Source organism: Echinops telfairi, unplaced genomic scaffold, assembly GCF_000313985.2.
Source record: "Echinops telfairi isolate 266 unplaced genomic scaffold, ASM31398v2 ScPeMD7_17;HRSCAF=63, whole genome shotgun sequence".
In the NCBI taxonomy this organism is placed as follows: domain Eukaryota; kingdom Metazoa; phylum Chordata; class Mammalia; order Afrosoricida; family Tenrecidae; genus Echinops; species Echinops telfairi.
In genome coordinates, this window is record NW_022103914.1 from 358,526 (window position 1) to 372,131 (window position 13,606).

Genomic DNA, 13,606 nt, shown 5'->3' on the forward strand with positions numbered 1-13,606 from the left:
GAGGCGCGGCCCCGCGGGGGGCCGAGGAGAACCTGAGCCCGGGCTTGCGGGGTCCGGAGCGCAACCGAGCCCGCGTGGTCCCCGCGGAGCGAAGTGGCACCCTCGGCTCCGGGCGGGCGCCGCGGGGGGGGGGGGGTCACCTGAGTGGCCGGGGAGGGAAGCCCAGGCGCCAGAGTAGGGGGACTAGAGCGAACCTCCCCCGGGGAGTGGGGCTCAGGAGCCGTCGGGTCCCCCAGGGCCCGCTGGCGGGATCGGGAAAGGGGCGGAGCCAGGGACTGGCCAGGGGGTCTGCGGGGGCCGCTGTGACCAGGCTGGAGGACCTGTGCGGGGAGCTCCTGGAGCCGAGCACCTCCCCGGAACCGTGACCTTGGCTTCGGGGAGTAGGTCCCACGCGAAGCTCTGCGCTCAGCCCGAGCCCATCCTGGTGGGCACCCGCAGCCGAGGAGCCAGCGCTGCCCTGCAGAGTAGCCCGGGCCTGGTCGCCAGGTAGGACGGAGGGACTCACGGAGGGCGGTCAGACAACTCCACGAGTGGGGAGGGGCCGTGGGTGGGGTGTCGAGGGGTCACTGGCTTGGGGCCAAACGAAGGGCGCACCCCAAAGCAGCTCGGCCTTAGAGGCATCATGGGGTGGCGTGGGGGCTGTTGAAGGGTTAGGTCCCAGGTAGCATGACCGAAGGCTTCTTGGGTGACCAGACTCTGCTGACCATGGTTACCCTCAGAGGGCATGGGGGTTGCCTTTGGGGTTGAACTCAGAGAGAGCTAAGAGAAGGGCTGTGGGTAGTCTCTTGTATCCCCGCCTTGTAACAGAGAAAACACTCCTTTCTCTTGTGCTAACTTGAGAAGCAGGCCGCTTTCTATTCTTAATGTACCTTACCGGGAAGGGGGTGGAGGTGGAGGTGGGGGTCAGGGGTGGGGACAGCATAGTCTCAGCACCCATCCTCACAGGATCTCTAGTCCTGGACATAGTGCCGCAGTGGCCCCATAGTTAAGGTATCTGTCAGTCAGTCCCTAGGCCTAATCAACCGCGCGCGCGCGCGCGCGCGCGTGTGTGTGTGTGTGTGTGTGTGTGTGTGTGTGTGTTATAATGGTCAAGTTAAAAAACAAAGATTGGCCATCGAGTCCATTCTGAGACAAGGTAGACCCACCCGCACTGTGTTTCTGAGGCTGTAAATCTTGACTGTAGCAGAAAGCTTCTCTGGCAGAGCCTTCAGAGAAGCTCGTGGTATCGAACTGCTCACCGTGGGATTTGTAGCTCAACTTGTAACCTCCTGCACCCCCGTAGCTTTGCATTACTTCAAATGTATAGTTTTCTAGAGACCATGCAAACATATTATTATTAAAAATAATCAAACACTCCAAAAGTTTGCCTCCTGTGGCATTTGAGTTTGTCTCTCCCTTGTTCTGTCATTGATTGACCCAAATAATTTCCTCCCCCTACCCTCTGTCTACTGAAAGTACCAGAAGAAAATTAATATCCTCACTACCTCCTTTTCAGACTTGCTGCCCACAGTGGTTTTGTTTGGCCTTTCACTCAGGTAGCCCTCAAGGTAGGGAGCCCATTAAAGAGAACCTGGTTCCTTTACTTCCTGTAACTCTCTCTGCGATTGGAAGAAGGGAGCTTTGAGGAATAGCCTTCAGCAAATTCCATGTTCACTTATTTTTTTTCTTAAACTGATTGTTGCCAGCGCTGTTCAAATAGTAGTACCTGACTGAGGAGAATTAGTGAAGCTTGTCTCCTGAAAGGCTCTCGATTTCTGGAAACTGATACCTTATAAGTACAGACTTTTTAGAGTACAATTGTACCAGTTATATCTATCCAGTTCTCCCCCACCCCTGCTTCCCCCCCAGCATGCTGAGTAACCAAAATAGGGTACTTTGCCCCTCTGTAGGAAGCTGAGAGGTGCCCTGCTGGCATGGCACCAGGGTACAGCACTGAGCTGCTAGCAGATGGCAGTCCACACCCACCAGCTGTTCTGTGGGAGACAGATGTCTTACTTCTGTAAGATTAAAAAAATCCATTTCTGTTGCGTGCATTCCGACTTAAAGTGAGTGACTATCTAGAACACAGGAAAACGACCACGTGGAGTTTCCAAGGCTGTGTGTGAAAGCAGGCTGTCAGGTCTTTTCACCTGGGAACAGCTGGTGGTTTCAAACTGCCCACCCAGCCCTAGCCTGGGCACCCCAGCCTGGGCACCCTCCTGTGTGGTTCTACTCTCTCTGGTAGGATAACTGTGAGTTGGAGTCTTCCCCACGATAACAGGGTTGAATGCTGTTTACTTAGAATCCTGGGCGCTCCGGGTCTTATGCCTACCTCCTTGAAGCCCTATGAAGGGGCCCAGTGCCGATGGCTTTGTGATAGACAAAAGGTGTGGGGTGGAGAAGGTAGAAGAGCTGCTAGCAGAGGAGCAGTGAGGTAGGAGGGAGGACCACCCCAGGATCCTGGACTGGAGAAGAATGGAAGAGCTGTCATTTAGCAATACTCCACCCCCGCCACCCCCTCCTCCCCCCACTGACAGACTGCTGATTTGGGTGAGAGACTACATGTGGCTCACTTCTCGCCAGCAATTAGCACAGTAAACTGGCACATGTCGAAAAGTGTTTAAATTTTTTGGGGGGGCGGGGGGGGAGTAGGGGGGGTATGCAAACCAGCATGTATTTACATAAAACATAAAGTTATTGTTACGAATTAGCAGATTCTTTTGGAGTAGCATTTAAAAGCATCAAATAGCTACCCCAGTCTCCATGTTTTCCTCTTTTATTCCTTCTTTTCATGTCGCATGACCTTGATCTGGGTTTCACACATCAGGCATTTCAGATGGCTTAGAATAGTGGTTCTCAGCCTGTGGGTCGAGACCCCTTTGGAGGTCGAACAAGCCTTTCACCGGGGTTGCCCAATTCATAACAGTAGCAAAATGACAGTGATGAAGTAGCAACAAAAATAACTTTATGGTTTGGGGGTCACCGCAACATGAGGAACTGTATGAAAGGGTCGCGGCATGAGGAAGGTGGAGAACCACTGGTTAGAAGCAGCCACCCCATAAGAAGTCCTTTGAATATGGGCTAGAAAATAAGAACCAGTCCATATAGGATGTTGTAGTAGGGTGGGGCTGGGTGCGTTAGAAAGAGGACTGGTTGAGGACAGCTGGGTGACTGGGTAAGCAATCGGACATCATCCTTAAGAGACCAGGACAGTGAATGTTATAAGAAGTGAAGGAAGCATTCATTCCTTCAAAACGAGTGCCAGGCTCTATGCCAGTCACTGGGGACAAAATGGAATGAAACCAGACCAGTTCCATGCTCTCCTGGAGCTTAGAGATGCTCTGGGGAAGCAAACATGTATAATACAGCAAAGCAAGTAAGTAACTCCTCACTGAAACAGGCCCTCTAAGGAAAAGAAGGGAAGTTCTTTGGCAGTGAAATGAGACTTTACTCTGTTCAAGAGAACGTTTCCCCAAGGAAGTGTCCCCTGGGCTGAGATTGAAGAGCGAGTGGGAAGACTGGAAGGAGCCCTGGTGGGGCGGGGATTAGGTGTGGAGCTGCTAACAGCAGTGTCCTGTCGGACATTCGAGCCCATCAACTACTCTGCAAGAGAAAGATCTGGCTGTCAGCTCTCCTAAAGATTTGCAGACTCAGAACCCCTTTGGAGGGTCACCCCGAGTCCAGATCAACTCAGGGCAATGGGTTTGTTCCCCAGTGTGGGTAATGTTGGAGATAGATAGGTATATCCTGGTGATGTTACACGTTCAGTTGTGTAAAGCAAGTCAGAAACATTTTGTTTGGTTTCTTGGTGCATACACAAGTTACATTGATACTATACTGTGGTCTATTAAGGGTGTAATAACATTATGAAAAAGTAGGAAATACTGTGAGAACGACGAAAACGCAGCAGAGACATGAAATGAGCACACGGTGTTAGAAAAATGGCGCTGGTGCACTTGCTTGACACGTGGTTTCAAAGACCCTTCCATTTGTAAAGAGCAGTAACTGCGAGGCACATAAAGCAAAGCACCGTGAAATGAGGTATGCCTGTGCTTGGTCTTGAGGCAGGACCAGAATACATCAGTTCAGAAGTGCATGTGGTTGGTGGTCACCGAGAAGTCAGGCTGCCACGCTCTGTTTGCCGTACTGCCTGCTCAGCTCTGCTATCACAGCAGCATGTGCCGTGTCTTCGGCTGGCCATGATGTTCCATTACTGTCATGTTTTCTTTTCAATTAAAGGTTTAAATGGACTTTAACTTTTTTCTTCTCCATTGATTTCATGGGGCACAATAAAACACTTGCATTGTGGTTCAAATATAAAACCACCTATCCTTCCACTGCTAAGGTAAATATGTATGCTCACACACACACCCTATAAAATTTGACTTGTGCAGTGACAGTGATTGATTTCCTAGGTGGATTGTGCCAAATGGGCTGCAGCTTCTTCTCTTTACCCCATCTACTGAACTAAGGGGAAGAATGGAAGAGTTTAGTTACCCTGTAAGTACATGTGTCTCTACAAAGCTTCATATACAGTCAGTGGAACAAGGAGGAGGAGAAGGGGGGGAGGGGGGGAGAGAAAGGGGAGGGGAGAAGAAGGGGACGATGATGAAGAACGTATGCATTGATGCCGTAAGCAAAAGTAATTCAAAAATCACTATGTAGTAGTAAGAGGTACTCTAACCAAAGACGTGTTTCTTATGCATACAAATATTCTCATTTATTCACAGTAAAGGTCTAGTACTATACTAGATTCAATGAATAAAATGGTAAGTCGCCGTCCAACATATAAGGAACGCATAGAAGTTACAGGAAGGAGAATGAAACTCACAAATGCAAGTGAAATATTATAGTCGTTATAAGGGAAGCATAATCATGGTACAGTGATGCGCTATATAGAGGAATGATCAGTTCTCAAGGAGAGGAGGACTCAGATTCATAAAGGACATAAACCATGAATTCAGTCTTGAAAGATGAGACTTCCTATTAGACAGACAAAGGAGAGAGGGCCTGAGAGAAGGCTTAGTATGTAAAATAGAACAACAGAAAATCCCCAGAGGCATGGAAGGTTCTAAGGCCTGCAGGTGGCTTGAAGAGCTGCAGAATTGGGAGGGATTCACCAAGAGATGAGGTTAGGGAGGGGGCAGGCTAGTCACAGAGCTTCCATGTCCTCAGGTGTTTAAAGTATAGACTCTGGGGCCAGATTCACCCACGTTAGAGGCATGGCTATGCCACTTTCTTGATTTGGAACTTTGGGTTGCAAACCAGTTCATTTCCATTTGATCCCCTGCTGAGAATCTGCATTGCCATCTCAGACGGAACCAGAATCTACATTTTGTGTGTAAAAATCACCTGGGAATCAGAGGTGCCCTGAAAGAAAAGCCTAGCCACGTCCCTCTGAAGAATAAGCCATTAAAACCTTCGGGAGCATCGTTCTACTCTGATACACATTGTGTCGACTGGAGCTGCAGTTAACTTGAAGGCAATTGATGGTGGTGGCGGTGGGGGAATTGTGTGCGTTTATTTTCATTATTTATCGTATAAATGATGTGACTTAGCATTTTTGTTTAGGGTGCAATCATTCTGGCTGCAGGGAATGTTTGGAGCAGGGAGATCATTTAAAGATAGAGCCATTTAGACAATGGTGGTGATGGCCTGAACCATGGTGACTGGCAGAGATCATGGAGAGGAGATGAATGCTGGAGGTGGCTCTGCAATAATCACACAGAGGTCAGTCCCTGGTTAGAGGTCAGAAGTGAGGAAGAGCATGTGCAGGGGTCATGCCTGCCTGGGATTCAGGGGGCTCCAGAGACCCCAAGATCGGGAATCTGGAAATGCTTATGTGTAAAGACTTAATGATTGATACCCCAAAATGTCTTTCTGATTCGGAAGATCTTTTTTGGCAACTGATGTCATACCTTAATAATAATCAGAAAGTGGAATGTACCAAGTATGAACCTAGAAAAATTGGAAGTCATTAGAACAATGAAACTAAAGAATATACTTGGTGAATCTTAAACTGAAGGAACTGAAGAAAAATTTCAAGTCCCACGTTGCAATAATAAAAGATTATGTGGGCAAAATATTAAATGCTACAGAAAACATCAAAAGAAGATGGAAAGAATATTCGAAGTCAATGTACAAAAAAATATCTAGTCCACATTCAGCCATTTCAAGAGGTAGCATATGATCAATTACCAATGGTGCCGAAGTACGAGGTTCAAGCTGCGCTAAAGGCATTAGCCAAAAACAAAGCTCCAGGAATTGATGAAATACCAACTGAAATGTTTCTACAAGCTGATGAAACACCGGAAGCACTCATTTGTCTATGCCAAGAGACTTGGAAGACATCTATATTTGTGCCATACCAAGGAAAGATGACCCAGCAGAAGGCAGAAATTATTGAGTAATATCATTAACATCAGATGCAACTAAAATTTTGCTGCAGCTAATTCAAAAATAGTTGCAGCAGTACGTCAACCGAAGCTGCCAGAAATTCAAGCTGGATTGAGAATGAGGAATATCATTTCTGAAGTCACATGGACTTGGGCTGAAAGCAGAGACTACCAGAAAGTTTGCTTGTGTTATTGACTATGAAAAGGCATTCAACTAGGTGGGTCAGAAGTATTATGAATAACAGTACAAAGAATGAGAATTCCAGAACATTCATACTGCTTCAGAACCTGAACACGAACCAAGAGGTGCTCATTTGAACAGTACAAGGCAGTATCACATAGTTTAAAATCAGAAAGGCTGTACCTCAGAGACGGATCTGTTCACCAGACTGATTCTGAGACCATAATCAGAGAAGCTGGGCTACAGGGAGAAAGACTCAGCTTCAAGCTTGACAGCAAGCTCATTGACAGCCTGTGATATACAGATAACACAACCGTGCTTGCTAAAGGTGAAGAGGACTCGAAGCACCGAGTTCTGATGAAACTCAGTGAGGATTGCAACTTAATGTTAAGAAAACCAAAATTCTTACCACGGGCTCAGTAGCCAACACCATGACAAACAGAGTATGTTGAGGCTGTCACGAGTTTCATCTTGTCTAGATCCACAATCAACGCACCTGGAAGCAGCCGTCAGAAATCAAATGGCATAGTGCTTTGGGCACATCTGCCGCACCAGACCACTTTTTAAAGTGTTGAAGAGCAAGGGTGTCACTTGGAGGACTAAGGTGTGCCTGGCCCCAGCCATGGCATTTTCAATGGCCTCTTTTGCAGATGAGAGTTGGACATTGAATGAGGGCACTTTGAGAAGAATCGAGGCATTTGAATTCTGATGTTGACAAAGACTTATTAAAAGTACCATGCGCTGCTAGAAGAACAAACCAATCTGTCTTGGAAGAAGTACGGCCGGAATGTTCCTGAAAAGAAAGAGTGGGGTGACTTTTCTCCCATACTTTGGACATGTTATCAGGACAGTCCCTGGGAAAAAACATCATGCTTGGTCAAATAGAAAGTCATCCCCACAGAGGAAGACCCTCGATGAGATGGGGTCTTCTGGCGACAGCAGTTGGCTCAAACAATTGTGAGGAAGGTGCGTCCCCAGACAGCGTTCAGTTCTGTGGTACGTAGTTCCATTACTGTGAGTTGGAAATAAATTGATGCCACTGAGCACCAACATCATAACATAAAATAGGGTCGGAGAGGTTCATTGATCCAAACCAATATCTGTATTCTCTCTCAAGTGTCTGGGGGCATTGTTATCTCAGTATGAAGGAACATTAGAATTCACCCACTTGCTATTGTCATGATGTGGCACATATCAATAACCCTGATTCATACCTGATAGCTTTGATTCAGCTCTTGCTTGACACTAACCTGATTGAGTTTTTCCTCAAGTGTCAGCGCAATCTAATAACCCTGCTTGAGGTGTCCACATGAACTTTATCAAAAGCCTGTAGAGGTAGAGGAATTAGGTGGTCCCTATTTTATAACAGCAGCACCAGTACATCATTCTTTCTTGAAGCAGAAAATAGTCCAAAAGTGTACTTAAAAAGCTGCCAGGAGCTTTAAGCCTGTTTCACCAATAGATGCAGAGTCTAAGATATTTTGGCTTAATAATGTAATACTGAATTCAGGCTTGTAAGACTGGAATATTGCTTAAAACCATTGAAATGGACAAATACAGCCAAAGGATTGAGATGAAAAACTGTAAAATGAACAATTTAGAGTTCAGTTAAAGTTAGACTTTCTATCTCAGTGGTTTTGAGCAGGGTATTTAGTTTTTACTGGTGGCTAAAGTAGTGCTATCTCTAAAACCTAGTAAATGTATCCTTCAAAGACTGACTGTGACATTTAAATAAGCTTTATGTGGAAGGTGTCCATGTGGAACCTGTACACATAGACCAAGAGGCAGTCATTTGAAAAGCACAAGGGAATACTGCATGGTTTAAAATCAGTAAAGGATTATGTTAGGTTGTATGTTTTCATCATACTTATTTAAAGTCTGTATGCCAAGCAAATGCATGGAAGCATTAGCTCAAAAACAAGGCTCTAGGAATTGACGGAATACCAACTGAAATATTTCAACGAGCTGATGAAGCACTGGAAGCACTCCCTTATCTATGCCAAGAAATTTGGAAAACAGCTATTTGGCCAACTGACTGGAAGAGATCCCTATTTGTACCCATTCCAAAGAAAGGTGACCCAACAGAACTCTCAAATTATAGAACAATGTCATGGATATCACGTACAAGTGCAATTTTGCTGAAGATCATCCAATAGTGGCTGCAGCAGTACCTTGACAGGAAGCTGCCATGGGTTCAGGATGGATTCAGAAGAGGATGTGGAACGAGAGATATAATTGCTGGTGTCAGATAGATCTTGGCTGAACACAGAGAATACCAGAAAGATGTTTGTTTGTGTTTCATTGACTCTGCCAAGGCATTTGACTATGTGGATCAGAAGAACTGGAATTCCAGGGCATTTCATTGTGCTCTCACAGAACTTACACGTCCCATGGATCAAGAGACAGTTGTGCGAACAGAAGAGGGAATGGTGCAAGGTTTAAAATTAGGAAAAGTGTGTCTCAGAGTCATATCCTCTCACCACATTTATTCAGTCTGTATGCTGAAAAAATAATCCGAGAAGCTGGATTATATAAAGAAGAATGTGATATGCAGATAGGAGGAAAGCTTATTAACAATCCTTGATATGCTGATGACAAAACTTTGCTTGCTGAAAGTGAGGAGACCCTGAAGCGCTTGCATATGAAGATCACGAATTGCAGCCTTCCGTATGGATTAAAGAAGACCAAAATCCTCACAATATTTAACATCATGATAAATGGAGAAAAGGCTAAAGTAGGCAAAGATTTCATCTTGCTTGGACCCACAATCAATGCTCATGGAAGCAGCAGTCAAGATATCAAGCGATTCATTTTATTGGGTAAATCTTGATTTTGGAAGTCAAGGAGGTTACATTGAGGACTAAGGAACACCTTACCCAAGCCAAGGTATTGTCAATTGCTTAATACACATGTGAAAGTTGGACATTGAATAAAAAACATCAAAGAAGAACTGATGTATTTGGATTATGGGACTGGCAAATAATATGGGAAATACCGTACTGCCAAAAACACAACCAAATTTTTCTGGGAAGAAGTACAGCCAGAATGCTCCTTAGAAGCAAGGATGGTGAGACTTCACCTCATATACTTTGGACATGGCAGGAGAAACGAGTCCCTGGAGAAGGACATCATGCTTGGTAGAGTGGCAGTGAAAAACGGGAAGGCGCTCAACAAGGTGGGTTGACGCAGTAGCTTCAACAATGGCCTCAAACATAAGAACAAATGTTGGGATGCCTCTGTTGTATGTAGGGTCCCTGTGAGTGGCAACTGACTGGTTGACACCTGTCAACAACAACATGCTGAGCCCATAATCTGCAAAGCTGGACTCTATGATGATGAATGTAGCACCAGAATTAAAGGAAAACTCATTAACAACCTTCACTATGCAGATGGCAGAACCTTGCTTGCTGAAAATCAACCAGACTTGGAGCACTATTGATGAAGATCAAAAACTAAAATTTTCAGTACGGGTTACATTTCAACATAAAACAAAAATCCCCATGATGGTACTGATGCACAACACCATGATAAATGGAAAAGATACTGAAGTTGTTAAGGGTTTTATTTTACTAGGATCCACTCTCAATGCCAGTGCAAGCAGCAGTTAAGAAATTAAACAATGGATTGCATTGTGTCCATCTGCTGCAGATGACCTCTGTAAAGTACTGAAATGCACAGGTGTCAACTTTGAGAACTGAGATGTGCCTGATCCAAGCCATGATGTATATATAGATTTTTTAAAATCATTTTATTGGGGGCTCTTACAGCTCTTATAACAATCCGTACATACATCCATTGTATCAAGCACATTTGTATATATGTTGCCATCATCATTTTCAAAACATTTTCTACTTGAGCCCTTGGTATCAGCTCCTCACTTTTCCCCTTCCTCCACCCTCCCTCCTTCATGAATCCTTGATAATTTCCAATTTTTCCCCATGTCTTAGACTGACCACTGGCTCCCTTCACCCACTTTTCTGTTGTCCTTCCCCCTAGGAAGGGGTTATATTAGATCCTTGTGATTGGTTCCCCTTTCTCCCCACCCACCACTTACCCTTACCCTCCTGGTATCGCTACTCTCATTGGTCCTGAGGAGTTTATCTGTCCTGGATTCCCTGTGCTGAGAGCTCTTATCTTTACCGGTGTACATGCTCTGGTCTAGCCGTATTTGTAAGGTAGAATTGGGGTCATGATAATGGTGGGGTGGAAGCATTCAAGAACTAGAAATTTGTAAGGAAAGCTGTATGTTTCCTCGGTGCTATACTGCACCGTGACTGGCTTGTCTTTTACTTGTGACCCTTCTGTAAGGGGATGTCCAATTGTCTACAGATGGGCTTTGGGTCTCCACTCCATGCTCCCCCATTCACAATGATTTTTTGTTCTGGGTCTTTGATGCCTAGTACCTGATCCCATAGACACCTCATGATCACACATACTGGTGTGTTTCTTCCATGTGGGCTTTGTTGCTTCTCAGCTAGATGGCTGCTTGTTTATCTTCAAGCCTTTAAGACCCTAGATGCCAAGCTAGTTTTGATTATCTCTAGTGTATGTGAAAGTTGGACGATGAGTAAGGCAGATAGAACAAAAAAGAATTGATGCCTTTGAATTGCGTCGGTGAAGAATATTAGATGTGCTGTGGACTACCAAAAGAACAAGCACTTTATCTTGGAAGATGTATGGCCAGAATGCTCTGTAGAAGTGAGGGTGGTGAGACTTCCTCTCACAAGCTTTTGACATGTTACCAGGAGAAACCAGCCTCTGAAAAGGACATGCTTCATACTAAACCTATAAATACATGCACATAGATCTATTTTCCCATCCTCATATATAAATATATTTACATATGTACATGCCTTTATTTAGACCTCTATAAATTCCCTTTGCCTCCTAGCTCTTTCCTCTATTTCCAGCTGCCACAACAAGGGGCTCAAACCTAACAGCTGGAAGCATGGGAGGCCTGTCAGAAATTGGTTCTATTGTACACAGGGCCTGTGTGAGTAGAAGCTGGCTCAGGAGCACCGAACAACAACACTTGGCAAGTGCTTGATACATCTTGAGTGCGTGGCAGGTGCTTGGCTGACTCTTTTTAACTGAACTAGTCCCAAAATCTGTCTTGTATTTTTTTAAAAAGCAGGAAGAAAAAAGATTTCTTAGGTTAAGTAAGTAGATTGAATCGAATTTTATGTGTCTCTCCTCTGTGATAGATACCCCCACCCCCTCTGGGAACCAGGGTGGAAACCTGTTTTTCTCAGCCCTCAGTGAAAGCTTATCGGTGATGATGGGGCTAAAGGTAACAGGATACTTGATGAGAGGACTAATTTCAGCCATATTTCTTTCAACAAGTCTCTCTCTCTCTCTCTCTTGCTCTCGCTCTCGCTCTTTCTCTCTCCACACACACACACAATTACAAACAGATACATGGAGTGACTTGCCACCTTTCTCCCATACTTTCTGTTGCCAGAGTTCCTAATTGCATATTTCTGGCTTGTTTGCTGTTTTTAACGTAGAAAGAAACAAACTCAAAGGGATTGAAATTGTTCTCTCAATGGTCGAGAATTGTTTGTCCTTAGAGGTGAAAAGTCCTGTTCATCTTCTCTGAATATAAGAAATATTGACTAATCTGACACCAGCCTTTAGTTTAGTTCAGCAAGCACCAAGTGAGCTCCCACTCTAAGGACACGGACTTGGTCTTGCAGGCTCAGCGAGGCTGGGCCGAGCACTACACATCTCCAGTTTGGTCGCCCTATCAGAAGGGAGTGAGCAGGAAGCAGGAGGGTTTCTTTCTGGAAGCCAACTGCCCTAAGGTGGCTTTGGCACCGTAGGAAAGGTGGACTTTCAAACTGATGCTCCCCATGACAGCCACAGATTCCCCGGGCATCAGCTAGTGGGCTCCTTCAGTCATTATCCAGGTCTCTGGTGGAAAAGCCTTGGCTCTAGTCTAGTGTTAGACTCACTGGGCCTATATCCTAGCTCGGCAACTTCCCAAGTTGTGTGCCCTTGGAAGTTTGTGGCACTCTCTCTACCTACCGTTGTAAGGATGACACAGAATCTGGTATACATAGGTTGCTGTGAGCCAGTACTTACTCACAGGCACCAAACAATGACAGCATGCCCCAGCTTCCTTATCTTCAGTCAACCAGCTGCTGGACACTCTAATTCACATCCCTTTTACCTTTTACTGTCCGGCCACTTTCACCAACACGGTTCCCAGCTTTTCTGTCTCCGTGCCTTTTCAGACCTGCCTCAGATACCTCACTGCTGCCAAGTCCCCAGCCTGGACCCTACTGGCACCTATCCAGAGATCATCCAGGCATGTTAGTCCAGAAAGCTCTCTCGGCTGCACCTGCCCAGAGCCCACATCTCATTGCATTTCCAGTTGCAACCACTCTTAAGGGCTAAAAAATCTCATTGCAATTCTAATATATATATATATATATATATATTCCACCCTGAGGAATTTTGTCTGCCTCTGTGTAGGGATTTGAAAGCCCTGGAAAGCAGAGCATGTCTCATGCAGTGTGAGGTCCTCTTGTAACAGCCATGGTGGGAGCTGATTGCCTCCCCACCTGCCACATGCCCTTTCCTGCCTTGGTGAAATCAAGCCAGGTTAACAACAAGATGGAAAACAGCCCGGGCTTAACTTAACTCTTCTTGATCCCCTGCCTCGTCTTGCAGCTGCGTGTGGCTTGCTGGTGTCTACCCTTTGATTCCACAGTGTCAGAGAGAAATTTTCCATGCGAGGCTGCCCTAGGAAGAGAAGCACCGGAAAGTCTTGTAATTCTTGGCTGTTCCTGGGAGTTTCTAGACACTTCCTCCCCACTTTCTACGCTTCCTCACATTCCATTTCTTTTCTCTCTCTCTCTTTTTTGACATTTAAAAAAATTTTAATCATTTTATTGGGGGCTCTTATCAAAATCCATCCATCCATCCATTATGTCTAGCACATTTGTACATTTGTTGCCATCCTCATTCTCAAAACATTTACTTTCTACTGGAGCCCTTGGTATGAGCTCTTTATTTTTCCCCTCCCTCCCCGCCCCCGGCCCCATGA

The 13,606-nt window shown here is 45.5% G+C and overlaps 1 protein-coding gene across 1 annotated transcript in view; it reads left to right on the top strand.

The window, feature by feature from the left end:
- The first annotated feature begins 426 nt into the window (after positions 1 to 426).
- CASR (calcium sensing receptor) overlaps positions 427 to 13,606 on the top strand; it is a 127,942-nt gene continuing 114,762 nt past the window's right edge. The window contains exon 1 of the mRNA XM_004712227.3: positions 427 to 486. The gene's annotated coding sequence lies outside the window, so the exon portion shown is untranslated. The remainder of the gene's footprint in view (positions 487 to 13,606) is intronic.